At 37.7% G+C, this 16,134-nt stretch overlaps 1 protein-coding gene across 1 annotated transcript in view; it reads left to right on the top strand.

The window, feature by feature from the left end:
* The window catches only part of FAR1 (fatty acyl-CoA reductase 1), an 85,997-nt gene that overhangs the window by 9,508 nt on the left and 60,355 nt on the right, over positions 1-16,134 (top strand). Inside the window, exons 2-3 of the mRNA XM_026104452.2 lie at positions 1,821-1,917; positions 14,354-14,501. The gene's annotated coding sequence lies outside the window, so the exon portion shown is untranslated. The remainder of the gene's footprint in view (positions 1-1,820; positions 1,918-14,353; positions 14,502-16,134) is intronic.

The following is a 16,134-nucleotide window of genomic DNA, read 5'->3' as shown; positions in this document are numbered from 1 at the left end:
TTTGAATAAAACTGAGATAGAGAAAACCTGGGAGTGTGATCTTGTAATTCTAAATACTCCTCTAACTTTGTACAAATACAGTCTGTTACAGTAGCTGCCCTTAAAAAAGATGTAATTTTAGCTAGCTTATTTGCTGCATAGCTGGTCTTTATGACAATGGTGAAAGAGGATTTCTTTTTCAATGTCATTTTTATTCAGAGGTACTAAACCGGTTGCTCCTTAAATGTCAAACAAAGATTGCTAAGCTTAGTAAGCTTAGTACGTGAAAAATATTATTGTGTGAAAAAATATGGAAGACAAATTAGAACTGTGCTATTTTCCTCAGATGAGAGAACATATAGAAAATAATAAAAATATGAAATATATACCCCAATATTTGTCCACTAAAAGGGCCTATGATAGTAATTGCAGAAACTTTAAATAAGAGTTCAAAATTGGCATAGTTTATTTGTTTATGCAGAAACAATTACTTACTTGTTTTGAATTATTGCTCCTGATATCCAGAAGTGTTATTATTTGAATACAGCTGCTAATACCTTATCCTGCAAATGCCATCTATATTTGCTGAACATGGCATATCAAGTGTGGGAATGACAGATAATGGACCAAATGAATGTAATTCTTTTGTGAAATACTGTAATTATGAGCATTTTTCTTTAAACACAATGTATCCACTGTCTAATAGTCAGTAGAAAATAGTGTTGAGCTTTTTTAGAAGATGCCTAAGAAAGACGGAAATTCGTATTCAGGTTCAAATTTATCTCTTTCTTAAGCATCCTTCTAACCAATTCGGATCCCTTTTGGGCGATACTTAATGGTACAGCAGAAGCCAGGAAACCCGCACCAACCATTGCTGAAATGCTGTTAGGTAGGAGGCTTAAAACCAGACTACCCAAATATATATTCAGAAATGTTATAAAGGAGGTATTTAAACCCTTATGAAACAATAAAAAAATAAAATGTTATCTGTGCTACAAAGAAACCATCTTATGAGCCTTTGTACATGTAAGACTAGGTATATAAATACAATTGCAAAATATGAGTGAAAAAAACCAACAGTTTCTTATGAAAATATCCTCTGCCAGTGAGGTGCCCACAAAAGAGAACAGATCTATAGGGGACAATTTGCGTTTCTCTGGGAACAGGAGGAAGAAAAACACAGTGGACTCTGAGTTTCTGAAATTCTGAGATTCTGAAAACTGCAGGCAATGAATGAGCCGATGCATCAAACAGCGGTTACGACTGAATAGGATAGTCCAGAAACTATAAGCCATTAGATGTTTAGGTATCTAACAGACAAAGGAGACTGATTCAGAGATCGATTGCAACCAATTGGTTTACATGTTGCATTATCAATACTGAATTTTCTTTTCCTTTGGAAGAGGGAGAGGTGAGAGTGGGTAACTTTTTATGAGACTGGGGTTGAAATATAGTAATGTTTGGAAGATTCTGGTTCAAGTTTGTGATTATTTCTTCAAGTATGTCAGTCAAATGTCTCAGGCTAGAGAGAGTTCTCGTTAATCATCACCAAAAAACAAGGAATGCTATACTTGAAGTGAGACAATATAGCGATATACTCCAAATTGTATTGTGATAATAGCTAATCTATAACATCAGGCATTATAGCTGTAGGCATCAAACAAGGGAATGGCACTTCTGAAGGAGAGGGCTGAAACATTGAAAATGCTGGAATCATAGTGTGGGAAAAGCCTTTTCCTTGATCAGTCATAGAAATACTCTTCCCTGACCTTCTCTGATAGATTGAGTAGATACTTTAACCAGCTGTGCATGAAAAAATCTCTGTGCTGCTTTGTTTGCAGGAGGCATGCCACCTTGCTTTGAATTTGTGCCATTGGAAGTAATCGGACTCCAGGGCTGAAAACAAGTGGGAAGCAATTAGACAGATTTTACAGCCAGGTACGTGAGCAATGGCCGTATTCTGAAAATACTGAATTCTGTACAACCTCCTTCTTATATTCTATCCATTTTGTCAGGAAAAAGGATTATATTATATGCATCTCAAAACTAAACACATCCTGAGGTACATTACTGGATTATGGTTAGACAACACCGTACTTTCTAGTATTATACCCTAAGTGACTAGGGCATATTTTTCACAAACTAATTGTATAATCTGGTGTATTAATATTCCTGTAGCGATCTTAATCCTCTAAATTTGAGTTAAGGTTAAAGTACTGAAGTCATATTATTTTCATGTTATTTACAAAATCAGGCTTTTGCCACTTTGCTTATTTCAGCGGGCAGTTCCAGATAAAATACATTCTAACCAGAACTGTAGCTAACAGAGTATTAGTAGATTATTGAGCAAGGGAACAAAGTAATTGGTGACACACTGGATGACTGGTGAGGCAACCTTTCTAAATGTGTCCAAGGAATGTTTCTGCCTTGACACAATGAAGATCCAAAGTGACAGTCAGTAAACTCTTTAGATCTTCATTTGATTGACAAGATTTGTGGCTTTTCAAATACCACAGCAGCGTGTTTGGTAATTTATGTAAGTAATGTGGGGTATCCTCAGGTGTTCATTGGGTTCCTGAAACTAGATGAAGCATCGATCACATGCTAAGTTCCAATTAGATGGAAAACAACAAATGGCCTTATGTGAAAATCAAAAGATAGCATAGCACAGTTTCAGTATGTGCCCAGTCTCCTTGATACAATGCATTTTTAACAGCTTCTGTTAAATGTGGGTTTGGAAATAATTGCTTGCCAGTATATCTTTCTTCAGTTATATAACACCCTTCATCTGAGAATCACAATGTTCGTGAATGTCCTTGATTTCTTTGTGAGAAAAATAAATATTGGTGTTGTTTGTTTATGTTTTATGGACACTTAGGCAAAGAGGTTAAATGCAAACGTCACTGAGAAGATCAGAGAGAAAACAAAAGCTGGTAGATTCTAATCCCAGTCACCTGACTTTACACTTGCTTATGTAGATAAACTGGACATTGTAATGATAGCTGTGATCCAGATTATTTCTAGAGTTTTCAATGATTAAATGAATCACATACGGTGTCTGAATGGACACCTGTTTTTTGGGGGTGTTTTTGCCCTGAACTTAACATATCCAAGTTATAAAATAACAGAAATATCCTGTTTATCATGGATTTTCTCTCATGACCTATCATGGACATGCCATGTTTTGATGATATGATCATGAATGTATGAGTGTTTGCTCTCTGCATGCCACCCTACACCTTGGCTGCATAGAGTTTCACATAGCATTACATGGCTGTTTTGGAGCCTAAATGGAGAGCCCCGCTTACCTCATCTCTCTCCCATGAGAAGAATCTGAAGCTTGATGAAACAGCCCAGAACAGCCTGGAGGAATGCTACAATGGCTGTTAAGGAAAGTCATGAAGATGAGGTACCTCTTATTCTCTACAGAGACATTTTTCAGTGGTCAGTAACAACAATGCTATTTTGCATCAGAAACAATGAGAAAAGCCTTATTTATTTTCAACACATACATACTGGCACATTTTTAAAGAATGGGTAGGTGTTATGAATTGTGGACTTGATATGTAAATATTCATAGAATTGTATATGAAAATATAGATGTTACTTCAGATTTTAAAGTTCTGGTAAATCATTTTACAATCAATGATTGCTCATTGGAATATTAGCCCTTATGACACTGATACTCCATGTTGTCAATGTTTTGCTGAATACGTTGCTATAATGAACAATACAGTACCTTATAAATGCATTTATGACCTTCTTCAGTAGATAGCAGGCTGGTATAGTACTCAAAACCACTGTTGGATCATCAGAACTTTGGGGTTGATACCAAATTGAAATATATATATATATATACACACATATATAGATATATACACACATATGTATTCATATATAGGTCAGAGTGTATACTGGCCTATTACTTGCTCTAAATACTTTTTGCAGGCTTGAGTTCCCTTTTAACATGACATGTAGTGGTAGCTCTAATGAGGGCTCACGTTCTTTTTTTGTCATCCTTGAAACTGACTTGGAATCCCTGACCAGCCACCCAAGGAGACAAGTTTTAGGTGCACAAGTAATCCCAGGGGGAAATGCCTGTAACACTGGGGACAGGAGTGAGTCTAAAATCTTCCCCTTTTTCCAGGATTAAGCACCTCACTCAAGACTTCAGGATTCAAGAAATTTCCTGAGAATGTATCTGCACATTTAGGCACAGGCATGTACAGTCTGTAAAACTCATCATTTTAAAATCAATTAATGCATCTACTAGCAAAGGTTTAAGTAGTTAAATATCAGTATTCATTTCATCCTAAAAGTGAGAGCTGGGAAGGAGCAGATACCTATAAGTATCTGGTTTGACCTAACAAAACTATCGTAAAAGTAAATGTGCTAATTTTGCATAAAATAGTCTTACAAGACTCAGGATGATATAGGATGGAACAAAGAAGGTCTGCATGTTTTATGCAGGCAACCACATATTTTCCTGTTCTTTCTACTGAAAAGACATTGCAAGTTCATATTCCCATATTTTTTGCAGTCACTGCAGATGAGCAGATAATCTCCAAATAAGCAATCTGGACTTTGATGAAATCTCATGGGAATGACAGGTTCATATTACAAACGTATGATGACATTTCAGACCTTTCCTTCAATTCTCTGAAGGCCCTGAAAAAATCAAAGATCATAGTATGTTAGTTGAAAAACATGAAAATTAAATAGCTTGCAAAAATCATTGTTTTCCTTGGATAACAAAAGAATCTATTGCGCTAGGTGCTGTGCAACCATGAAATAAGATGCAGACCCTCCAATAATGGTGTTACTAAGGACAAAAAATATGTTATATTTTATAGAGAGCTTTTCATTATTTCAGATATAATTATGGCAAATGAAATGCTTTAAGTTATACACAGAAGACCTTGTCCCAGAAACAAAAATAAATAAATGAAAGCTTCTAGATACAAGATTTATTACAGATTAAGTCACTTAGTAGTTATATATTCTCACCTGAAGTTTCTTCAAAATCTCTGTTAGTATATTTGTATATTTAGTCATAATAGATTCTATTTTCTGAAAGTATAATATTTTTTCTGCCTTTTACCACACTTATTTGATCCATCCTTTTCTCTAATTTAGCCTGATTATTAATACTTGTCAACATCAGATTCTTGAATTAATATTTTTCTTTTACAGAACTCAAAACATTTTAAGTACAGTTAATTTGCGTTATATTACTTCCATATTGAACAAGAATTTTCTCAAAACTCATTTTTTCTTAGATCTTCTAAAATATCAATATTAGAATGAAATTCTTATAGTAATTCTCATAATATAATGCATCAACAAGTCTAGCACCTTCTATGCAATTTGAGCATCAGTCACATTCTGTTCTGCTTTTTACTTCTTTCTTTTCTGTGGTCTGATTTGACAATGTGGTCTATGATAAAATGCACTTTATGGTAAGATGTGTGGGTCTCAGTGGCTAACAATTACTTGCTTTTGTTTCTATGTTTCTCTCACAGGCTCTTTGTTGAGCCAGTGAGATTCAAGAGAGGAGAAAGGTGTCTTTTGGCTCCATAGATCATCATTCTTGCCTTTTCTAGTAGGACTTTCAACAGAGGAGAGCACTATTACTAACTGTAGTGGTAGTTTTTGTGAATCAGATTGTACTAGTCCGAAGTAATTTAACTCAGTAGGTCTCTCTTAGATCTTGTATCCTTTCTTGCTGACATCCATGTTTCTCCTCTCTCATCAAGCTATACAGACTACTTCATTTTTTAATTTTTATTACTAAATTGTTTAGTTCTCAATTTAGTCTCTGCTGAAATCTATTCCTAAGCTGTTTCTCTCCCTCCATATGAAATTCAAACTTCTCATCTTAATTTTCCAGGCTTTTTGCAAAAGGCCTAGATGTCCACTGTTGTGCACCACACTTTACCATTTTAACCAGTGCATTTTGGACTAGGATACTAACAAATCAAAATTTTCTTAGCTTGCACTGTGCATAAATGGCAATATAGAATGTTACGTAGTGAAGGACCTAATTTATATATTTCTGCCCTCATTTTCTACTACCCTGTTTTACATTGTGATTTCCCTATCTCATAGGGAAACCTCCTATGAGGTAAGGACTAACCATTTCCCTCTTTGGCTCTTCATCACTTGCTGAGTAGCCTAAGCAAGCCACTTCATCTTTCCATGCTTCAGAGTCCTTATTAAAAGGGTCATCCCTATACAGTCCTGTGCCTAACATGATTTTTTCTGTGCTGATTCCTGTGTTAGGAACAGGCTTTCCGCCATGAGCCAAATAACTTTCCTTCTTTTCCCTGCTTTGCCCTCTTATTACTGCTCATTACCCAATTCTATTCCCTTGAATGTTTTTCAATATTTAAGTAAAAATAACAATGAATATTTATAGACATATATATTACACAATAGCAGAATCCATAAGAAGCAGCCCAAATATACATTGTCCTACTGTATACCATTTCTTCCCTTTTTGTAAGTTGTCTGATTCTGCATGGCTCCATGATTGTGAACACCTCAGCTACGGACCACAGTTTCTCATGAATTCTTATACACATTTACCATCCTGTAGCAGTACCAATGGGCTTTCACAGTGATCCTACAAATGCATCTTAGAAAACAGACAGAGAGTGCATGTAAAGGAAGGATTCTCACTCATCATCCTAGCAGTCCTGTGGAAGCAAAGACAGAAGAATAATTTAGTAAACCCCTGTATTAGTTCTCCGAAGAGCAGTGCCCTTTTTCCTCTCCCAAGCACTGGGAAACTCCTCTAAGAGGAGCCTCCAGGTACCTGTATCATACAAATGAGCTGAAAAGCACTACAAAAGTACAGTCAGAAGCTAATAGGAAATTGGACATGCTAATGTGCAAACAGATTGTGAAGCAATAGTAGCACCCTCGACCCCCCCAAAATCTCTTTGCATCTAGGAGCTTCATGAATGCTTGTGAGAGTATAAATTTACTAAGGTGTGTGGAAGAGGTGGCTCAAGCTAATGGTTTGTTTTTGTTGCATGTTAGCATCTGTGCTGTAACTGTAGGAACGGAGTCTATAAATAACCCAGCCCAATTACCTTTTTCAGAACTTCAGGGATGGTTAATCCCCAAAATAGATGAATTACATAACCCAGTTCTCTAAACATACCCATTCACTCTGCAAAGTAGGTTCTTTGCACACCACTTTAAAATGAGTGCGTCCCTCTAGCTTACAGTTAATACTCATTGGAGAAGTTGTGCAGCTGACATAGTTGTACTCAGTCAGAGGAGCAGTGCAAATTTTCAGCATCTGAGGGTTTAGACTTTGGCTGCAGATGTTTGTTAAAATGAATGTAAGAAGAGGAGTAGATTTGAAATATCAGACTCTAATGAAGATTCTGAAGTTAAATTAGGCAGGGGCACAAAGGCATACTTTTGTATGCACCAGGCAGATGCACATGGCTGAATTATATGAGGGAGCAAATATTCAGTGTGAATCACGCATATTTGCAATACTGTCCTTGAACTTAAGGTTACAACAGAAGCTGGAGAAGTGTTTCTTCCTCTGGAAAACAATAGTATTTAAGAAACACTTAATACTATAGGGAAGATCTCATTCTGGAGTTCTAAAATTTGTTTTTAAAAGAGCAGCTGCATGCAAACTGCATACAATCCGCAGACTTAGTGTATAATAAGTGGAAATGCCTTCCGTGGATCGACTGCTAACTCTCTAGAACTCTACTAAAGTCCTTTTACTGTGAACTTGTGTACCAGAAGTATTTGAATACAGTATGCTAGAATACCATAGGATTCCTTAATGCTCACAATTATATGTCCCATTATTGTCTTCTCAAGCTGAGCAGTAACATACCTCACTGCCACAGTGTCCCAGCAGCCTAACAGTGTAAAGAAAGGATACCGCATTGGAATGGGCAGAGCTGAATACACACAGCACTGCTCACTCCGACTTCATCACATTAGCAGTGTGCTTAGAGGAATTGTATCCTTTCAGGAAAGTGTGCTATACAGCTGTGTTATCATTAATGTCAGAATAGGTGTCTTGCTCATTTTCCAGAAGTACAAGAAAAGGTAATTCTCATGCCATCTTTGAAGGAAGAATTACTCTATCCATTTTACAGATGGGTGAGCGGAAGTAGGAAAAATTATGTCTAAAAATCTCAGAGTTGAAATCTACCTATAATGATAGGAAATACCAATGTGAGGCCCCTGCATCACTGCATATAAGTGGAGATACATGCCTGTAAAAGCAGTCCACACTATATAATGATCTGATTGCAAGGACCAGAAGCTGAGCTGCAGTTGGAATGTGGGGTCCTGCTCTCCAGCCAGCAGTGCAGAGCACGGGGCTGCGGCTCTATTGCCGGCCTATTATGTAACGGCTACACGCTCTCTTCTGCGCTACTGATCTCACTCCTGCAAGAGGTACATATTTCCCACTTTACTAGGGCTGTGATCTCATCTTTTTTTCCCTGTGTTGAGATTCACAGAGGTGTTACACAAAATGTACAGACTGTTTTTTAAGCTTCTCAAGTTGATTTTTACTGTACTTATGTGTCATGTTTTGAGCTTTCCAGACATACTAATTTTCTTTCCATCAACCTTCCCCATTTTATCCATCTTCTGTTGTGGTTCTCTCCTGGGTTTTTATTCCTAATTTAAAATCAGTGATATGAGCAGTAAGGCAAACTACCTAACATATTTCTGAAGAAATATGAATACATATTTTTCTGCTTAATTTATAGTTCTATTCTCTTGAAGCATGAAGTAAAAGCTCTTTGCAAAAATATAAACACTGAATGGAGTGACTGTCATTCTTTGGATTTCTGGGAAGCCGCACACTGACAGCTGTTATTGCTGGTGCCAATCCCACCTCCATGTAATAAAACACTTCTCTGTATTATCTCACTGCATAAGTATGATAAATACTTTGTTACAGGCATTTACTTGCATCCTAGTCCATCTGTGACAATTAAAACACAGGTGCTAACAAGTCACTCAGCTTCTGTGGCTGCATTGTAAATAGCATTAGACTAACGAAGTGATCATATCACACATCGATAGTTCTCATCACCAAACATCTTACATTTGTCATTTCTGAGTACAGACTGTGAAACAATACAAAGCTTTTCAAATTTCTCCATGTTCTGAAGAGATTACTGTCCTTGTAACATTTTTAACAGAAGAAGAAGCAGCTTTTAATTATCTCTTGTTTCATAGAATCATTCACATTGGAAGAGACCTCAGAGGTCAACTAGTCCAACTTCAACAGTGAATTCAGACCAGGCTGATCAGGGCTTTATCTTGAAAACCTCCATGGATGGAGATTCCGTAAGATCTCTGAGTTAGTTGTCCTTACAGTGAGAACTTTTTCTTCCTTATACCTAGTCAGAATTTCCCATTTCATTTTGTAGCTCTTGCCTCTCATTCACTCACAATGCACCTCAGTAAAAAGTCTGTCTCTGTCTTCTTGGCAGCCTCCTTACAGGTACAGAAAAGCTTGTGTTACATCATCCCTAAGCTTTTTCCAGGTTGAACAAGCCCAGTTCCCTCAGCTTTTCCTCCTGAGACAAGTGTCCCAGCCCCCTGACTGTTGTGGGTGGCCTCTGCTGGACTTGCTCAACTTGATCATCTTTCTTGTACTGAGAGCCCCAAAACTGGACAGAGTATTCCAGATGCAGTCTAATGAGTGCTGAGTACTAGGGGATAAACACTTCTCTTGAACTCCTAGCTAAGTTGCTATTGATACAGCTCAGTGTGCTGTTAGTCTTCATTGCTGCCCGGCACACTGCTGAATCATGTTTAGCTCACCGAGGTCCTTTTCAGCGGAGTTGCTCTCTAGCCAGTCCCCAGCCTTTACTGTTACAAGGAAAACTAAGTCCTTCTGAATGGCAACCCTGCCTCTGAACTATCGACTGCACCACTCAGGTTGGTGTTACCCTCACGTTTGCAGACAGCATATTCTGTCTCGTCGTCCCCACCACTGATAAGGTTATGAAACAGGAGAGGTCCCAGACTAGACCCCTGAGAAACTCCACTTGCAGTCAGCCTCCAGATGTGGTACAAACCATTAGCCACTGCACTTTGAGTTTGATGATGTAACCCGTTTTTCATCCATCTAGTTGTCCATCTATCTAGACTGTACTGTCCCAACTTGGTTACAAGAATGCTGTGAGGGACTGCGTCGAAAGCCTTGCTAGAGCCAAAGTAGACAGCATCCCCTGCTCTTTCCTTATCCCACATATCTGGTCATTTCATTATAGAAGGCAATCAGGTTGGTCCATGCCATGCTGGCTATTCCCATTTACTTTTTTCTCCTTATGTGCCCAGGAATGACTTTCTAAAGGACTTGCCCTGTGATTGTACAGGGACCAAGGTGAGGCTGAAAGACCTGTAGTTCCCCGGATCATCCTTCTTGAAGCAAAGGCAAAAAAATCTGCAAGGCATGCATACAAATTAGATGACAGTTTCCAGTGTGTTTCTGCAGGAAACAAAACAAAACAAAACAAAAAAACAAAACAAACTGAGATAGTTACATAGCAGTTTCATATGCAAAATAAAAAACAAGGAAAAAAGACAAGTTTTTACCATTTATTAAATGGTACAAAGAGAGGACTGAAAATAATGATGTTTTAGCTCTTGAAAAGAAACTGAACTAGACATTTCCAATGTTGCTACAAAGAAAGTGATATAATAATTAGAGAAAGAAACAAACAAAGTAAGATGATTAAGGGATCCCACTTTCACTATTTACATCAGAAAGAAAGAATCCAGATACTGAAAAAATATTTATGTGAAAGGAAAGAACACTTGAGCATTTAAAATTCTTTGAATCAATATTTTGTGTTTTACGTCTTTTGGGACCTTTATCATGCAATACATGGTCTACAAGTTGGCTTTCGCAAGTTTTGTAGAAAATTATAGCCTCAAAGTATTTCAGCAGGCAGTGGTGAAACATTCAGATGGGAAAGCTTTTGCAACTCTGATGCATTTGCAGCATTTCAATAATAAGTAGTCCACTATAATTAAAATTATACCATTAGTCATGAGTATTTGTAATCAAAGGTGGATCTGCTGAGATAGATGTATCACAAAGGACATATTTGCCTAGCATGCCTTTTCCTTGGCTTCTGTTATCATTCTGTCTCTACAGCCAATTGATTTCTTCAGATATCTGTCTTAGACCTAGGAAAACAAATCAAAGGTACAAGGTATTATGCGGGAGGAGGTGTCATTTGAACTTATCATGCTGTCTAAATCACATATATCACAAGCTGAAGAAGCAATTCATAATACTTTTCTGTTCACTCAGTGCATGCACAGAGGGTAGTAAATTTGGTACTGTGATCTTTATTTTTTCTGACACAGAAGACCTCTGACAACACTTTCAGAAGTTCTGTTGCAGTGACTTCCATCAGTATAAATTAAATAGACCAGATTTTCTTAAGCGGCCATTGAAACCATACCATCAAGATGTTTCTCCTTTCATTTGAACAATTTCACAAGCACAGAACCTCATATAAGTTTCATCGGAGAGCACTGCTCTTACAGGCCTAAAGTTCTCGCTGGGGCAGCAGCCTTGACTTGTGTCAGTGTTCCTGAAGGGGGTGCTGGCCTGCAGATCCATTTCCCCAGCTACCTGCTTTCCATTCTGAGGGGCAACATGCACTCGTTAACTGAGGGAGTTTTTACCATTTTAAAGCTAGGGATGCACAGCATGAAATCCTGGTCTCAGTGAAGTCAATTTGGTATTAAATTCTGATGTAGGATATCTGTTAATTGATATCATCAGTGAACCTAAGCTTTTATTCAAAAACATGCAAGTTAAATTTTATAGTTGGATAAAAATACCTCTGAAAATTGTGTCCCTACAGACTTAGTGAAATTTTAGGTAGGACCCTGGTTTCTAAGAGACTCCCTCCAACTCCTAGCACAGGGATAAGCAGGATTTAACTTATGTTTGACCTGGGAGTCTTTTCTCTTACGGCTAATTCCTTTGATGACATCCATGGTAGAAGGAAAATGGATCCAAGTGACCCATGTACTATCAGCAAGGATAGGGGTTAGTTGCTGGGGAATTGAGAGGAAATGGTGAGAACCTTAGGGATAAGATTGCTTTTCATCTTTGCAAGGATAATCTTCAGTTCTTGCTTATATTAGAAAGCTGAACAAGATCACCTTGATTGTGTATTAGGGCCTAATTAGTATGCTATCAAACATATTTTTTTCCAGATTTTAGTACTAGAGTGGAGATGATGGGTTTTAAAACACCTATAAAGAAAAAATATTTTCCTCTGTAAATTATTTTAAAGACATTTCTCTCTTGTCTACCAAAAAAAAGTTGCAGAGTGGACAGTTACATACTGAAAGCCGTCTAAGAAAGCATCGGGGGCAGGCACTGCCCTGGGTCGGAGTGTGCTGTTACAAACGCTGCCCTCACGTGGAGAGAAGGGAAAGTTCTTTTTTTCTTTTGACTAAAATGCGTAATGTGTCCATCGAATTATCATCAAGAACACAGTGAATGGATTTGTTCTTGCTACGGAGACAAAACGTATGGGATGCCTACTTTGTATTGTTAATTGAGAAGCAAGTTCTTTGTGTGTGTGAGAGGGAAACAGATAACCCAAAGGCCTCATGCTAAGGAAAAATATCTAAACAACTTACTATACAAATAGTACAGAATATGTCAGAACCTTTCCATGGCCACTCCTGTATTAAGAAAAAAGAAACTGGGCCAAGTTAACTCTAGAGTAATTCTGGTCAATGCCCTGTGATTACACAAAGGTTGAATCTGGATGTGTTGTAATAAATTTCTGTCAGCTTAAGTGTTGGCGGATGAACTTTTTCAGATTTAGAATGAATGCATTAGGATGTTATCACCATCGCTGTTCACTCCTTCCAGGTAGATGTTTCTGACACAAATGTTGAGCAACATTAATTAGGCATATGAGCATTTCTAATCAGCTGCATAGCAAAGACTGTCAGTTTCTAGCTAGCACAAACCAACATAACCCAGGCCTATATAAATAAAATTTGTAGATTTGAGTATAAATTAGGTATAAGTAATAAAATACATATAGTAATAGTGTTTCACACAATACGCACTGATTATAAGTGCTATTTTGGAGATTAAGATTGTACCGCTGCATCAGAATACTGATAAGTGCTATGAGCAGTAGCAGTGCTATGAGTAGCTACGAGTAGTATAATCTTAATCTCCTAAATCATATATCCCCAGAGATCTGCTTATTACAAAATTAGGCTGTGTTAAGCTGTTCATTATTCATAACTATTACATGGTTTTCACTACCATGGAACAGAACTTTAAATACCTTTAAAAAATGTAATTAAGAAGCTTTTGAAAATGTTAATCTTCTTTTTAAGGACTTTGGCTATATCATGGAATCCAGCATATAAGAGTTGAGAACCATTGCTCCACTTTAAAGTAATTCTACCACTCTCTACTTAATTCCTTCACTACTGCAAAAAAACCCCACACGGAAACCAAACACCCTGAGAATTTCTTATTTTCCAACAAGAATAAAATTTGTCTTGTGTGATGTTGATTTCCCTGCAGAGATCTAGGTATATCCCCAAGGATACTATTTGATCCTTAGAATGTCCATGGTTTAAGTTATCTTCTGGTATCTTTGGACCTAGAATTATCCTTGGAAGAAGATTTCAGTTGCAATCCCAGAAAATTCTTCTCTCTCCTCCAACCTTCAAAGCTAAGTTTGTCCTCTGCTAGACTTACAAGGAATGTGGATATCAGTGTGGACACATGGTAGAACTGCATTTTGTCACATTTTATCAAGTGACATTTATTCCTCACCCTGTGCCGCTACTCCTGACAGTTCAGTCACTCACCATGACAAAGGCAGCAAGAGCATTGCAAATAATGCTCTTAAAGCTGACTCCTAGTGCTTCCCCCAGCTTTGAAGGTGAGGTTACAAAAAAGTCACACCTGTGTTGGAAAAAGTATTCAGATAACTGTTTTCTGTTTGTAGTGGGCTCACATACCTTAAGAAAAAGCTAAATCCAGTCAAACTGCACAGAACATATGCTACGTATTCAACTCACTGCAAGTGCTGTGTGCAGTTCACTTGATTTCCAGACATAAACCTACTGTTTACAAAAAAGTGAACTCTGAACTCTCAGATTTTATTCACCTTAGCAAATGCTAAGAAAGCATTGAAAATGCAAAGTGTAAAAAATGTATTAATAATAGAACTAAGACTTTAGCCTAGAAAGCTTTATGATGACAGAAAAGGAAATAGTGACATCCCGAGGAAAGAAAATAAGATGCTGAAAAATTGAAAGAGTTCTGTCACTAAACTTATTTAAAATGTTCTTTTAGCTCCTGTTTGACCTGCACCACCAGTGAATCAGTTGGAGAAGGAAATAGTTGTTCGTGATTTGTCATCTTACTGCTCATGCACACAGTTCATGATCAAGACAAGGGGACACACCTTTCTCCAGGAGGAGATTGAGCAACACCTGACAAGGTTGGTAAAATTAATGAGAGGGGGTGGGGGTGGGGGGAAGGAGCAGAAAGGGAGAAAAGAACTCCTTCATTTGAAAGAAAAACCTCTTGTTTTTCTTTCAACCAATCTAAAGACACAAAAAGAATGAGTATATAGTTATACCTAAGCAAAATACATATTATTAACTAACAGTTATTCTATGATGATTTCTTCAGGCATTTTAATGGTATTTGAGCTTTGTGAATTTCCCCCATACTTAGAGGAGAATATCTTCGTGAAAATAGAGCCCTAGCAGGCTTAGAAAGCAGAACTGAATTCAAATGTAATTTTTTCATGACAAGAGAGGTGATTATATTTTGTGATACTACACAGTCCATATCAAATTAGGGATCTGGTCTTCCTCCTGATGCATTCAGAAAACATACAATTAATTTTTTTGCCCCTGCCTATCTGATCTTTCCATGACGGCTGTGCAAGATTTGGAATTGCAGCATCTTATAGATGCATCTGGCAGGCTCATTGTCTATCACAGTAAAAGAAGGTACATAGACACAATTTTCTACTCATTTATACATATTGTAGCATCTTATTTCTCTTTTCACACGGTGCGGATTATCCAAGATGTCTCACAGTGGAAAATCAAAATCCTCTAGGGAGTCATAAACATGTTGAGTGTTCTTAAACAATAAATTTTAGACACAGGGCACTTGCTTTATTTCTACTTCGTTTCAGTTTTAAACCCAAGGTACTCTACGATTTCAATGGGGTTGCAAGTGATTTGCCTGTGCAAGAGAGGTGTCAGGCCACATAGTACCTAGCAACATTTTAGCATTTGACATCTTCAAAGTGATTTACAGTACAAACATGAATCAGTGAATGAATGAATCCTGACTATCCTTCAAGAATAGAAAGATAAATGATATTACTCCATGTTCACAAAGAGCTTAGGTGACTTTCTGGGAAACAGCTGGCAGATCTGATGTTAGAGTCTGGAAGTTTAATCACAGTCAATGTTGTACTTAGTCTGTTAGATCTACTGTAGAAAAGCAGACTATAGAGATGTGATCCAAAAGAGAAATGGGCTAATACTTCAATGCAGAAGCCAATGGACTTTGGCTGCTGTGATACAGGGAGGTAGAATGTAATAGATCAGAGTATTTCTTCCCATCAAAAATAACCAGTGCCAGAATAATTTGACTGCAAATTTATTTAAAGCTTAGTCTATGATTGCATTGACCCAGCAGGGCAATTTGTGCTGCATGTCTGCAGTGCCCTTGGGAAAGGAGTAGACTGCAGCTACCAGAACGATTTATCCAAAAGGTGGCCTGCCCGTGGTCTGCAACTCCCAGGGGAGAGCATTGGGAATAAAGACAGAAAGGACTGGTAGGTGTGAAATGGTGGCAGCAGCTCAATCCTATCTCGTCTCCCAGTAATCCCCCATATGTGAAGAGGAACTGGATGTACCTGTGTGTATGCGCAGTGCAATACCCAAATGGGGAATAAAGCATTTCTGGGGAGCATCCATTTTTCTGACCATGTACTATATGTGCAGTAGCCATGGTTATACGAAGGGGCAGAGGCTTCAGAGGCCTCCCAAGGGCACCACCTGAGAAGGTGTGATGGGCACAGCTGACTTTGGAGAAAGTATGAGGAA

This window comes from Dromaius novaehollandiae, chromosome 5 (assembly GCF_036370855.1).
Source record: "Dromaius novaehollandiae isolate bDroNov1 chromosome 5, bDroNov1.hap1, whole genome shotgun sequence".
NCBI classification, from domain to species: domain Eukaryota; kingdom Metazoa; phylum Chordata; class Aves; order Casuariiformes; family Dromaiidae; genus Dromaius; species Dromaius novaehollandiae.
Note: the sequence above shows the minus strand (reverse complement) of the source record. Positions and strands in the feature narration are given on the sequence as shown.